Source organism: Ammospiza nelsoni, chromosome 10 (genome assembly GCF_027579445.1).
Source record: "Ammospiza nelsoni isolate bAmmNel1 chromosome 10, bAmmNel1.pri, whole genome shotgun sequence".
Taxonomy (NCBI): Eukaryota; Metazoa; Chordata; class Aves; order Passeriformes; family Passerellidae; genus Ammospiza; species Ammospiza nelsoni.
In genome coordinates, this window is record NC_080642.1 from 13,364,182 (window position 1) to 13,379,347 (window position 15,166).

General features: G+C 38.1%; 1 long non-coding RNA gene across 1 annotated transcript; it reads left to right on the forward strand.

The window, feature by feature from the left end:
* Positions 1 to 1,561: 1,561 nt before the first annotated feature.
* LOC132077843 (uncharacterized) lies at positions 1,562 to 14,867 on the forward strand. The gene is made up of 4 exons (XR_009419120.1): positions 1,562 to 1,711; positions 12,221 to 12,297; positions 12,424 to 12,522; positions 14,766 to 14,867. It is a non-coding gene; the product is annotated as an uncharacterized LOC132077843 (long non-coding RNA).
* Positions 14,868 to 15,166: the final 299 nt, after the last annotated feature.

Below are 15,166 nucleotides of genomic sequence, written 5' to 3' on the forward strand. Positions count from 1 at the left end.
ATTTTATCATTAATTTGTCACCCTACCCCACAGTAATGTTAAACATAAGCACCCTTTAAAGAAGGGCAGATAAGTGAAAGGCATCAAATGAAGCTTTAAGGTAAAAAATCCATCAGGCAATGTAAATGAAGTTTCAGTCTTTCATTTATTAATTACTGTTCTATAATTCTCTCTTTTAAGATGCTAAGTTACTTGAGAGACTGTCATTGTAGGCTCATGGTAACCTGTTTTTAGAATGTTCTAGACCACTTTGGGCCAGTGCTGCAGAGTTTGTGCCTGCCTCTGACAATAGGTTGAAAGAAGAGTTTAAAAACCCTAAACAGCAGTGATGAATATTAATGTGCTAATGTGACTGCAGAGATGTTTTCATTCAGTTTTTGGCTCTGTCTTGCTATGTGAGGGTTTATCACACATGCAGCATGTCTTTTTAATTGCCACGAGGTTTTTGTCTTAATGATACCTTCTGCTGTCTAATGAGTTTATTCTTTCACACATTATTATTGCACATGTTCAGTGCAAACAGTCTGTATTGCTATTTTAATAAAAATAACAACAAAAGAAAGAGCAAAGTCGGGGCTCGGGGAGCACACAGCATGTCACTCTGTACAGCTGGTCTAATCTGATGCTCAGCATTGCCATGGCAACAACACCAGAGGAGAGCAAGGGGTGGCTGGAGCCTCCTCCTCCTGTTGATCACAACCAATGGCTCCTGACACAGAACCAGCACTTACAGGATGTGATTTCCATCACTTTTTCAGCAAAAAAATAAGACCTCAGACTTTACCCCTTTTTAATGTTTTGAAATTCAGTGGAAGTAGAGTCAGCACAAAACTGTTCATCAGAACAGAATTTGTTTAGAAAGTTTTTTCATTGTTCAGATTTGTACTTTTTAATCATTCATTAGAGCAACTGTAATTTTTATGATTTATGTTAATGATTTCACTAGCAAAAGATTTATTCTGTTAAACATAAAAACAATCCCAGGCAAGAAACTAATGGAAGGGAGCTTGAAAGATTTTGCCATGAAGAGACTATGATCATTCTCAATCTTCAAACTGGGAATGACTTCAATATTTTAAAATATTTTTCTGATAAACTATAATTAGAATCTAAACTGCCTTTAATAATTTCTCTCAGAATTTAATTTTTCATTATGTCTGTTAATTAAGAAAATTAAAATTTATCATAGATTTCTGCCCTATCTTTAAAGATCTGGAGTGTTTTGCCACTTGTCTTATTATTTGTTGTTGTCATTAATGCCCCACTATTAATAAAAGGTTTTTATTAATCCATAAACATTTTGAGGTGAATACTATCAAGGAAAAAACCCAACGACTTGCTTTAGATGCACAGTTTGTGGTGATTGGGATGGGCTGAGCCTGATCCCCAGTTGGTTTCAGCTGTGAGCAGCAGGTGAGCAGCACTGAAGGGAACGAGCCATGGAGTGCCCAGAGGCACTGAGCAACCACCCAAGGGAGCAGAGGGCACACAGGTGCAGGGCATCAACAGGAGGGGGTAAAAGGCTGGGCTACAGCACAAGCAGGGCAGTTGCTTGCAGCCTTCTGAGGTGATCTGGTGTTACTCTGTGTGGGCAGAAGCTTTCTGAGGTTGTATGGTGATACTCTGTGTTTTGTGGTCCTCTCATCTGTGATATGTGCTGCAACACTTGTTGCTGAATGGAAACCGTTTCCAGTGGTCTGGGGATGTGAAGGTGAGCAATTTCCATTGAGTTATAAAGTGGAAATCATATTTTGTGAACTGAGAGTCTTCTATGGTGAGATGAGGGGGGTGGAGTCAATCCTGTGTGCTTGGAATTCAGCAAGGCTTTTGGCACTGCTTCCCATGCTGCTCTCGTGTGTCCCATGTTGTGTGGGCTGGGAAATGGGATAGTGGGATGGATGGAAATCTCAGGAGTTCAGCAGCACCACGATGGCCAGCTGCTGGCCCACAGTGTACCCCTCTGGTCAGTGCTGAGATGGGCAGTGTTCAGCACCAGTGATCTGGATGATGGGACGGACAGAGCACCTTCAGCAGGTGTGAGTGTGATACAGAACAGAGAGGTTGATAAACCACTTTGATAGCTGCGCTGCTCTTTCCCAGGGCATCGACAGACTGGAGAAATGAACTGACAGGAATCTCAGGCAGATAACAAAGAGAAGTGCAAAGTTCTGCCCCTGTGAAGGAGTCAGTGCACCAGCACAGTCTGAACAGCTGAAAAGAGAAGGCCCTAGAGGTCACGGTGGGCACCAAATTGGGCATCAGTCAATAATGCATTGGGAAGGGTGTTGCCAGGGGAGGGAAGGAGGTGATTCTTCCTCTCTGATTAGTGCTGATGAGGCCTCGTCATGGGTGCTGTCTCCAGTATTGAGTTCCCCTATTCAGAGTAGTGTCAGGAAGTGAAAAAGTACTCATCTTTAAAAGGATGGTATTGTGTCAAAATGACTTAATTGTTTAATTTTGGGCAATGCAAACAAGGTTAGTTGAAAAGGAAAATGATTAATGGGTGCTCATTTGTGCCAGCCATTGAAAATATCTTCCCACAATCATTTTCATTCCAAAATCCAAAGATTTAGATGTCCACTTCATGCCACTTAAATGTCACCACTTAAAGTAATCACAGCAAAGATTCCATCAAATGTCCTCAAACTGTGGAGCATCATTTAGCCCTGCTGTGCTATGAATATTACCTGGCAATGAAAAGATAGAACTTGTGACCTAAAGATTGACCCATCTGCTATTTATTTAGCCCTGGAAAAAAGTAATTCTGTATCAGAAAAACAAAACAAAAAAGGAAAGAAAATTGCAGTTTGAAACTGTACTACTGATGGGGTGATTTAATTTTCTAAGTGTATTGAGTTTGCGTATGATCAGAGACTCAGCTTTGTGTTTGTAAACTAATATTGCAGTGTAACTGAAGGCATAAGTAAATCAAGTTACTGTTTTGTGAATCCCATCTGTACCTTTGTGAGCTGAAAATATAAAAAAGTCTGATCACGAATAACAGAAAAAAAAGATCTGTAAGATATTAAATTTATGGTGATCACCTTCTATCTGCATAATGGAATTTTCTGAAGATGTTTGGCAATTGGAAGATTTCAGAGCTGTGAAATTCCTTATATATCAGCTGGAGGCCATGGCTGACAAGCCATGTTCCATCCTTACGTAACGGCGTCCAGAAGTGAAACATTCCATGCTGGTCTGCATTCTGTTAGGGAAGGTCAACCCAGGCAAAGCCAGTTCCCAGATTCCTGGACAGGAAAGTCTCTTTGCCTCTCTATAGCTATGCCTTCAGTAATTCTGTTGTGTTTGGTGTCCTGGCCCAAACCACTTTTGGTTTAACAAACTTGGTCTCCTGCTTGTTTCAATTATCAAACACACCTTTGAATCTGTTAAAAGGTGAAGTACTATTTTAAAAGTTTTTGGAATTTGTATGTATAAGGATTTTCAAGTCTTTATTCTTCTTCCCTCTCTTGTAATGGGACACGTAGTCCTTGATATGAAGAAATCCCTAGGACACCCAGCTTTTCATGATGTCTGGCAAACCTCCAAAATATTTCAGCTTCTTTACAGCAAGAAATAAGCTTTCTGATGAAACCCATCTTTTTGGATGTAGAGCACAGTTTATGTGGCAAAAATCTGCTCTTCCCTCCAAGACAGGAAATACAGAAATATACTCTTCCCTCCAAGACAGATTAGTTCCACGGTTATGACTTCCAGTTTTATTATTAATAAGGCATGATGTTGATCATCTTCTCATCTCTTATTTAAACAAGATGGCCATACAGTTCTTTCTAGTACAGCTTTGTGCTCTGTTTTATTACATAGAATCTGTTTCCTGAGTACTTATTTCTTTAAATACCCAAGTGCTGCATTAGATTCCAAGCTGCCATCTAATATCATTCCTTGGGAGAATTCTTGTAAGTGTTCTATGCCATTGCATCACCTGAAAGAAATAATTGAAAGATCCAGGACTGAAAAAACCCATCTCTCCAAATGACCACATATCTGATAACACAAATGTCTTTAAATGCTGTTTGGAAATTGAATTAATTTTTCTCTAGAATTCGAAGGGATTCATTTTGCCTGTAAGGCATGACCCGGGCTAACTTGAAGTGCAGAATACAATGCCACAGCAGGAACAAATGACAGTGTGTCTGGATTTGGAGGCATGCAGATGAAAGCTATCATTTTTACCATTTGAGCAATGATGTTGGGTCTGTAGAGCTTTGGACTCCAATGATCCAGATGATTGTCTGGATTCTGTTTCAACACAGTCTGGAAATGCAGAGAAGGTCTCAAACTCCAAACTCCCAGTCATGGATATTACTGCAGAACTGTTACTTCCCTGGGTTTGTGATGTGTGTGAGATGATGGAGAAGAGTAAAGAGATTTATTTTTCCTTGTAATCTCTACTTATCTGTATTAGATCAATCTCACCATGCTCATGTTGTAGCTCAGTGGTTATAATTGTAAGTAGTTATAGACTCTATTAAGCAACTTTGAGTAATTGCTTAGGTTTTATATTCAAATTTAATCTACTATAACTATTCTAATAATTTATTTTCTTGTGCAATCAAAGTGCTTCTCCCCACTTTGTAAATTCCAACATGCTGCATTTAGCATGTCAGCATCTGTGAGCCTCAGGTGACGTGTATGGATAAGCTACATGGCTTGGTTACTCTTGTACTTGACACAGTGCACAGATGAGAGTCCACACTTGAGTTGCAACTTACACAGGATTATCATTCAGTTTGGACTCAAAGTATCCTAAGCCTCTTTCTGAAGGACAAATCTGCTTTTCCTTTGTGATATGTCAGAAAGATTTAACAGCATCTGTGTCCAAAGGGGAGTTTCTTGCAAAAACAGTCTGAAGTTAGTTCCAGTTGTTTCTGTCTGAAATTCAAATAATTTCTCAACTTCTCTTAGGAAGCATACGGTTCCAGTGTGGGGTAATTGTTTTCCATCTGGACACTGTCTGGTGATGGTATTTGCTGTAGCTATAAGTAAATAAATGAAAGAGTCAAATAAATGAAGACATCTGTAAATAATTTATTTGATGATTGATGGCTAGTAAATAAACTCTAGCTTCTTTCTTTGGTTAGATTCACAGTCAAAATTGTGGAGTGAGATATACATCAGCTTACTAGAAGTTTGAAGTTCAAAGGTAGGCTATGAGAAAACCTCTAGAGATTCCCAGAAACACCAAAGAAGTGGCAGACAAATTCCAGTTAATGCTGCCTCTGACCCCAGCAAGCCCCTTGCTGGAACACTTTAAAGCATGCTAAAGCCTTTCTTGAAATCCTGCCCTGGTTGTCTACCTGCCCTCTGTTTTGATCAGCTCTCTGTAGCCAGTCTTTCAAGGAGAAGGGTGATATGGCAACCCAGAAGAAGTTCACTTTAAAAACTGGTGATTCTGTCAAGGACAGAGAGGAGTAAACAAAGCAGAGAAGGAAGAGGGCATGAAAAATGAGTGTTGTTGTGGCTCTGTGGAGACTTACAAGGCTCGACTCGGTGTTTGTTTTTTCAAGGCAATATTTTTTCTTTCCCTACTTTTTCCATGTGAATGCTCAGTAATGCAAAAATTATCATATGAACATTCTTATTAGCCTTATGGATATGTGCTTTCATACTAAGTGGCATGTTTCTGCTCATGAATATGTTGATCTTTGTGTTGCAAAGGTTCATTAGAAGAGGGGAGCACTGTCAGAACTCTGTGAATGGGCAGCCTTGTATCCAAGTACTTCAAACCCATCTTTGGAACACTTGCACTGAAGTGGCAAAAATGCCTGTGAAATATGACTTTTTAGCTTGAGCATTTGTGCACCTACTGGACTGAATTTCAAACAGGACTCATTCAGATGTCAGACTTCCAATTAAAAACTGTGCTTTGCTAGCTAGTTAGTTCATTATTGCACACTTTATGGTGTGGGCTGCAAATTAGCTACTCAAAGTCCACAGTTCAAAGGATTTGCTGGCCTAGAATTATTCACTGAACAAGATTGTGAATAATTTCAAATAATGAATAAATTCAATATACTTTTTGTTCTGTCCATGCATAGCTTCTGAAGACTGAGAGAGTAAAAAAGGGAAATCAATCAGATAAATTATTCATCGAGAATTATTTGTTCAGCTCTAATGCTTATGTACTTAGACAATATTTTCATTGGAACAGACTCTGAAGAGCTCTTCAGCCTGCATATATCTCAGCTACAATTCATCTGTAAAAAGTATTGAGGTTCTTGTTAAATGCAGATGCCTAGACCTAGCTGTAGACAGTAGGATTTGTCTGACTTCATCTCCAAGTTCTTGACAAAGTTTAGGTATTTCAGGAATTTTTTAGCAGGAATTGTTTTTGTGAAAGTAGTTCTTTGTCATTGTCTGTGTCTGCATTTAGAAATACAACTGGGATGATCACTTAAAGCTACTTGCTGCTGTTACTGTCTGATTTGGCTGTTTCCAGTACAGTGTGGGAACTTGGATGTTTTCTTTCAGGGATTAAACCTTTTCACTGTGTAGTTAAAGAAGAATATAAGTGTAAAATATAATCCTATTGGAAGAACTACCTTTCTCTACTAATTGTTCTTATTTTAAAGGAAGCAAGGATCAAGGAACTCAGTGAGAGGGGCAGCTCAAATTAATATGCTAAGCATCAAATATAGTTCCTTTAAAATATGTATTGCCAAGATAGCTTGTCAGGATAGTAACAGATTCAGCTATTTGCTGCAATTTAGCTGATGCTTTATCTCTTAAAAACAGAGGGTAACTATGGAAGGGGATATTTTTTCCTGCTTAGGGTAACCACACCTCCTTTAATGTAAATATATTTGTTGCTGCACTGGGTCAGGAACAACAAGGAATTTGGTTTTATTTTGTCTAAAATGAAGCGAGAGAATAGGGAAAAACCACTGGATCTTGGATACTGAACAGGGAAGAATATTAGATACTGTAGAACAAATACTTGCTCTCATAATAATGACTTTTAAACTAATATAAAGAAGCTTTACTTTTCTCCTTCCTGTTAATAGGCATTCCATTACATTCACTTTATTTCTGTAAGGCAGAGATGTCAGTTCAAAGGGAAAACTCAGATAACTGTAGAATAAATAGTGAAATGAATTCTTGCAAAAAAAAAGTTCTCTCATACAGTTTTCCCCGTTGTTCTTTTTGCATCCTTGGGAGCAACAGGGGCTGGAGTGGAGAAGTTGTGCTGATCTTGGCTGTGCACTGACTCACCATCATCCATTGACAAAGTTCAGTTTTTTACACTGTCATAAGATGTTATGCTGACACCTTTCACTTATATTAATGTAAGAATTTGGAGAAGGATTATCTTTTATTTTATAATGTACAGAGTTTTACACAGTAGGGGCATAATTTTGATTAGGGCCTCAATGTGGTACTATAATAGAGTTAATAAATAATACTTGACAGCAGTCTAAGGATGGACGTATGGAAGAAAATGAGGCATAAATTTTGAATAACGCTTAATTCAAATATCATAGATGCAAAGGAAACCACAAGGTAAAGTCAAACTTTGTTTCATAGGACAATTCCATTATCTGTGTGACAAGAAGAAATACAGTAAAGCATATCTCTATGGTTCTACAGACCAGAATGTCTGATGTAAAGATATTTTTCTGTGAAGTTAACAGTCTAATTAAAGTTTAAGGCTCTATTATTGCCCCTTTTTAAAATTATGGTATATATTGCTCAGTTTACCTATTGGTCTCTTATGAATCTTCATTTAATGAAAGACATGCAGAAAGATTGTCTGGCTTATACATTATGAATTCAACTCTTCCCTTATTTGCCTAATATCTAGGGGGGAAAAGTTTTAGTAACTTTCTTTTCTTTTTGTTTCTTTCTTCCTATTTTTTTCAATTCAAAGTATGAAGTTGGTTTCTTTTATTCCATTAAATAATTTTCCAAGATTTGCAACAGTTGAAATAGAAAAATAGAGAAAAACCCAACTTTTTAGGTATATGATTTCCTGCAAAACAAAGTGGGTGTTTCCTGTCAAATCTGCAGTAAAATGTTGGGTTTTTGCATAAATGCACAGCTGGTAGTACTCAGGTCGTGCTAACATTAGTATGAGGTTACTGTGGGAACTCGTTTGTGTTCCAGTGCAGTTGGCAAAACTGCAGTCATGCCCATTTAACAAGCACTAGGTCATGTTAATCAGTAATAAACTGCACTTACTTATACAAGAATTTTGAATGAAATCAGATCTAAAGTTCTCCAACTGTTCATCAGGCATTTAATAAACACTTTCTTCTTCCCAGTTCTTGCCAAAATGTTTTAATTTTTTTTGCTTTACTAGCTTTTTCCAAATCGTGAATTGAAAGGGTAGTCAGTTCCATGTGTCGACTGATGCATGGAAATCATCTGGTTTAGGCTGCACACATTCTGCATGACTGTTTCACTCTGACTTTGCTTCACCAAGGCAATTTCACAGTGGGAAATAGAGAGAAAAGCCCCAAACAAGGAAAAGATAACACACTTTAAACTAGAACAGGCCTATTAAAAGAACATATTAAGAATCAGTTAAGGCTCTGTAGTTGCTGCATATTCAGTATTCAGCAGGGAGTTGGTGTCCTGGGTCTGTCTTCTCTTTCTCTTGGTATCAGCTACTGCAAGCACCTGAGGAACACCATGAACAGCTGAGACAGCTCCAAAAATACTTGAAAAAATCAGAATTACTTTTCTGTGCAGTGAAAGCCTGACTTTGTTGATTAGTTCCCTGTAACTGTGCTGTCTGTGAGCAGATGGTGTGAGTAGATTGGTTTTAGTTTAGCGCTGCTCTGCAGGGTGAGAGAACAGGCCATTTGTGGGGCAGCCAGTGCTGGGAGCTGGGGTGAGCTCCGGGCTGGTGGAGGAGTCAGTCCCAGGCCAGGAGGGGCTGCCCAGGTGCAGCCCACGGGACACTGCTCACGGGAAATGAGTGAAAAGGACACTGAGGAGCTCAAAACTGGGCTGTCCTCCAAAGAGCTCATTCTGCTTTCCTAGAGTACCTGGGAGACAGGTCACCAGCTGTAACAGGGGCAGGATCAGATGGTAAACCAGGCATCCCAGTCTCACAGTGAAGGTTACAGCAAGGGCCAACAGCACAACCCTTGTACACAGATGGTCACCACCACTTTTCTGTGTGATCCACCTTGGAGGAGCAAGTGCAAAGTATTTGCATTTTTGCCAGCCTTGTAGCTACCCTTGGTCCAGCTGTCTGGCCAACAGAGAGCTACTGCTCCTGTTGTCAAGGAATGTTTGTGGCTGCAGAAGAGATTCCAAGGTTCTTCTGTGACACTGACTGCAAAGGACCCAGTTCCACAGCATACACGTGGCCAATGTCAAACATAAATTCTGTTGGACCTAGGCCCACAAATGCAAGTTGTGTGTGTCTTTAGTTGTTGTTGGTAAATGGGATGGAATCAATACTTCTCCTGAAACAGACAATTGGTTGATGATGCAAAATTAAAATTTTTAGGGCCATTCCAATTCTAGTCACATATTCAAAGAATTGTTATGGAAGTTTGCAAAACATCTCAGCATTGTTTTAAAATTATATTCCAGCTGCTATGATACCACTGAAACTTTGAAAAATGTCCTTTTTGTGTAGCCCTGGTATGTAGGTCCTACAATAGTGCTTTCATACTAGAATTCAATATTAGCTGTGTAAAGATTATGAAGGTGTTTGGGAGCTGAATGAGAAAGAAGATTATTTGTGTTTCAGTATTTGGCAGCTTGGTCAGTGTAGGCAAAGGGTGTTTGCCATCAGCAGAATGAAAAGATCCAATATTACCCAGTGCAATTCACTCAGGAATAGAACTCAAGAAACAACAAAAAAAAATCTTACTTTAAATCAAAATGCAAAAAAGGTCAAGATTTGTTTGTCAGAGACCCAAGAAAAAGATAACAAAAAATATATTTTTAAATCTACCATGGGAAATTAATACTGAGGTGATTTTCAGGCTAAGGCTGGGAACGTAGCAATGCCATTTTAGAATAAACACCAAAAACAGATGCCACAATTTCATAAAATAAACATGCAGTGAAAGGGTAACACAGGCATTAGCTGCAAACTGAGCCAGTAGCCAATACAGTATGATGAGAAGGAGTGCTCAGTATGGTGTGATGTGCTGTAGAAGCCATTAGCCATATGGTACCGTGTGAAGAGGGCCTCTGTGACTCAGTAACAGTTGTATGTTATGTGGTTTATAAAATAATTATGCAATGGCAAGCAACTCTTTTATAATTATTGGCTGTTTCAAAATATTTCTGCTAATCTGGAGGCATTTACTAAGTTGATGGATGCAGGCAGTCTGCTTCCTCTGTCTGCATGTTTGTAGATTGTGTGGGGTATCATCCTACTAAAGGCAGTGGCCATTTTAAACTTGGCCACTAGAGATTGTATTTGTTTTTCTTTTTCTGAAATCTTGGGGAATATCCACATGAATAGATCATAACTTGGTGGGACAGCTGCCAAGGAAGGGCCCAGTAGTTAACTTTCCATTATTCACTAGCACTTTGCTAGCCTTCTTTTATTCATTGGCATCTCTGAAAATTGAAAGTGTATCACCAGAAAACCCTATTGCTCTGTCACTGTTGATGGCATGACAATCTCAGCAGATTCTGGTTTTTTATACTTTGCTGTGTCTTTGATGCTTGTTAGAGGCAACAAAACCATCAGCAACTGAAGAGCATCAAAAAATGTCTCTGGTTTAACCAACAAGAAGATGACACTAATTTCCTTTTTCTTTTCCACTGCCCCTCAAGCAAGCATATGGAAGATAAGTACCTGTTAGACATTTGTACATTGCAGCACTTTTGCTTTGAAATGGGAATAAAGTAATAAACAAGATTTCAGGGAAACTCTTCAGCTACAAAATTTGCTGGCAAGCGAGACTTGGGACCCAGAGTAGCTGGAGGCACCCAGCTCCTGGCTGTGCAGATCTGGCAGTGGAAGGTGAGAGGGTCCTGTGACCCTGCAGTACCTGGATCATCTGGCTGGGAATAAGGTGGGGGTGTGGGTCTGAACAGCTGGGACATCAAACATAATCCCCAAAAGTCAAGCAGGATGCACAGCCTGGAGAGGTCCACAAAACATCCCTCTCTATCCCTTTGGCACATGCTGCAGGCCACAAAGCACTTCCCATCTTCCCCAAGTAAACTTTAGATCCAGTGTAAAAGACTGACAGTAAAACACGACAGGAAGAGCACAGGAGAGATCAAGGGCTCCAGTATAAAGGTCTTTGAACATCCTCTGTCTGTCCCACCCACATGGGTCAGCTCTAGTTTGGTCCTGGAGCCTTTACAGATCAAACATGACTTTTATGGTATGCATGTGGTGTATTGCTCTGAGTGCTCTAGAGCAGCACTGGGATGATCTCCCTGTAGCAGGTACAGATCCATGTCTCTTTTCAGCTTTGGAGTGGTTGGTCAATTGATGTTTCGATTGTGCAGGTAACTGATATGAACTCTAATTATTGCACTAGCCTTATAATACAGACACGTCATTAGAAATGCTGGAAACTACATCTGCTATGAGGCTTCTGACAAGACTTCAGTGCACTAAAATGGAATTCTGGTCTATTCTGCAAGAAGTGCAGGTGCAGTGAATATTTTTTTGCTACAGCTAAAAATATTTTGCAAAGCTGCAATCCAATGGCATGGTTTAAACCACATTTCAAATGCTGAAAAGAAATGTATTGTTAAGTGTAATACAAGGATGTATATTAGAAAATTTCACTGTACGGAGTAATACATGCACACATACATATATACACATTCATACACTTTTCTTACAAGAAAAAGGCCATTGCTCATCAATGATAGCAGCTGGCATGACTGCTAACCAGTTATTTTATTTTATCTGATATTACTAGGGAAGATACCGCTTTCATTTTTGCCAGTATTTGTAGTGTAAATGAGGAGCAACCTATCGTAAAATGTTGCTACTGAGATCAAAGGAAGCAGTCCTTACTACCAAGCTAAAATCATTCTGGGGAAATGTTTTTGATTATGGTTAATGATGTAATCAAGCCACTGAAGTGCCCAGAAGTTGGAGTTGCAGCAGGCGTGCAGCCTGCCCATTACAGAGCACCCAATCAACAATAACACCGAGGGAAAAGGTGGGATGGAGCAAACAAGACACAGTTAAATGTTTACTCTAATGGCACACAAAACTGGACAGATTTGATTAGAATACTTATGCCTTCCTTCTTAGGAGAAGAAAACTGAATGGCTGAAGGTTTAGCACAGAAAAAAAAAAAAGCCAAAGATGGAGAGAAAAGGACCAAAAAGGTAATTTTTTAACATCTTTGATTTCTTTCTTTAAAGACCAATTACTTTTCTGTCCCCTGTGGGAGAAAAACATTCTTCTTAATAGCAGAATCATTCTAAGACTTCTCTGATTCATTTTATATTTAGCAGATTACAGTTTTGGAGTCATCAGTAGGAGAGAACCCAGCAAACTGACAGACCTGAAATCATGTCCTTTGATTGTAATTGACAGGGAAACCATTTAAGGTAAAGAAAAAAAATATTTTATTCATCTTTGATTACACTGTGATGTGATTTGGTGACATAATACAGCTGTGAACTGTGGCAAGAAAGGCAATAATTCCTACTTGAGGCTTTGACATGATGTAGCCCTTTAGTCTTCTTCAAACCAGTGCCTCCAGCTACAATAGTGCCCTTGATGGAGTCTAGACAAATAGATGTACAGACTGTTGCAATTAAGGAGGCAAACAGCTTTAAAATAACATTTCTCTAGGCCATGTATTTTTGTATTAGATGGCTAAGCTGACACATATTTTTCTTTACCAAAATTAAATCTAAATTATCTATTAAATAATCAAGCATTGGATAAAAATTGTTCACTTCAGAAGGGTTTTAAGAGTACCATGAATAGAAACTTCTTGAAATCTACAAAACTGTTGAATGAGAAGCACCCACTAGAAGTGAAAGGTACATTTAATGAATTATTATGAAGAGACTCTGAGAACCATAAATGTCTTGTGGACTCCTTAACTTTTAAATTTTTTCTTTGTATTCAATTCTCAAAATATCACTTTAAGACTCCTAACAATTTACTGTGTCAGGGTCTTCAAAAATACTTAGCATCTCCTGGTTTACAAAATCCTTGGGCATCTCTGAGGGATTTCTTTAAGGAAAAATATCAAGAGAAGTAAAAAGAAATTCAGGACAGTAAAAATTGTATTACCAAACTTCAGCTATCATAGAAAAGCAATTTAATGTACTCTGTGTGCACTTGGATCTGGCTTACATCAATCACCTAACCAGGATTGACCTAGATGGGAACCTACCCTGATGAGGTTAAACTGGGTGTCCAAAGGGAAGCATGAGAAAAGACCCATATCCCCCCTAGTGATGAAGTTTTTCACAGTGCTATTCCAGGAGATTTAAAGTGTCTTTCTCATTGAAGAAATGTTTTCTTACAACTACAAGATGTAGACAGTCATTTAGAGATCCCCTATTTCATCTTTACAGTATGTCTTGATCACTTCCAAAAGTAAAAGTGCAATTTCATGATCATGGTAATTCTTACAAATGATTGGATTCCTGCTGGTGCTCTGGGCTTTTAGACATAAGCAGTTCACCCAGGGCAATAAAAAAAATGTAGAAAATTCTGTCACATCCTCAGGACGTGTGTTACAAACATTTGAAAAACAAGGGACTTGGTCATCCTCACCAATATTTTCTGATGAAACTGCAAATTCAGTAGCACCCACAGAATGCAAAACTCATTATTCATGGTAATAAATAATAACTTTAAAAAGTTATTTCAAAAATACTTTGTGAAAGCCTTTGTGTTTTCTGATTTAATCTACTAAATGTGGTTATGAAAATAAAGTGTAAAGCATATGTTTAACAGAATAGTGTTATTTCATAAGAAGAAGCCCCAAAATTAATCACCAAAGTTAATCACCATATTAGTGTATTTTGAATGCGTAAAGGACTGCTCTGAAGCACTGCTTTTAGACAGCAACAGCAGTTGCACAGAGTTTCCTGTTACGTGATGAACTCCATCACAGCAGCATGAGCTGAGCTTCCTTAATTTCTTCCTCTTATAATTCACAATTATATGACCAGTTCTATGATTAAAATAATTTAAACTCCCTGCTCTATATACAGACTTTGCCAAAATTTTTTAGCTCAAGTAGTGATGATGAAACTAAACAAACACTACTAACTTACACTAATCCTTCAAAAAGCAACTGGATACTGTTAGGAATTGTCCCTAGATATTATTGGTTCTGTGCCTAATACAAAACACTGACATCCTTCCAGGTGTATTCTTCTATCACTTGGGATGTTCAGAACTTGAGATATACAATGTTGTTAAGGCAAAAATGAAAAACAATAAATGACTTTACAGAGCTTCAGGTGAGCTGAAAACAGTCATGATAATTTCAAACTTCTAATGATCAACACAATTTAATCACAACATTTAAGAATTACTAAAAGCATTATAGTATCTGCATTCTGGAAAAAAGGTAAAATAGTACAGATGCTTGAATGTCTTACTCTTTTTTCTGTGGTGTTTTTTTTGTTTGGTTTTTGGTTTTTTTGTTCGTTTGTTTGGTTGTTTTTTTTTGGTTGGTTGTTTTTTTTTTTTTTTTTTTTTTTTTGATTTGGTCATTGGTATCACAGTTTCCAAACCCCTGTGACAGTGGACTTCAGCCTGAACACAAATACTAGAACAAGAGAAAAATTCAATATCTAAAAACATTTAATGACCCCTACAGGTTTTGTGTTCACACAGACTGGGATGCTGATAATTTTTACAGTGCTGTACTCTACCTATTGCCATGAATAGACTTGGAGATTCCAGCTTGCACTCATGAAGGAAATTCCACTCACAAGGAGGTATCTCACTTTACTAATAGTGTTGCAAAATTTGGCAATTATATATTAAAGTAAGACATACTGATTAAACTGCATTACCATATTTATTATCTGTTGCATTTTTTAACAGTCAGTTTTCTGTTTTCTTTGCAGTACCAAGTGAAGAAAAAAAAACCCCTAAAAATAAATTTCTGATGAAATTTATAAAGTTATAGTTAAAGAAACATTATCCCTAAAATTACCATTTGAATGATAAGCAATTTTGGGAGTAATTATAGTGCACACTCTACATTCAATGCAT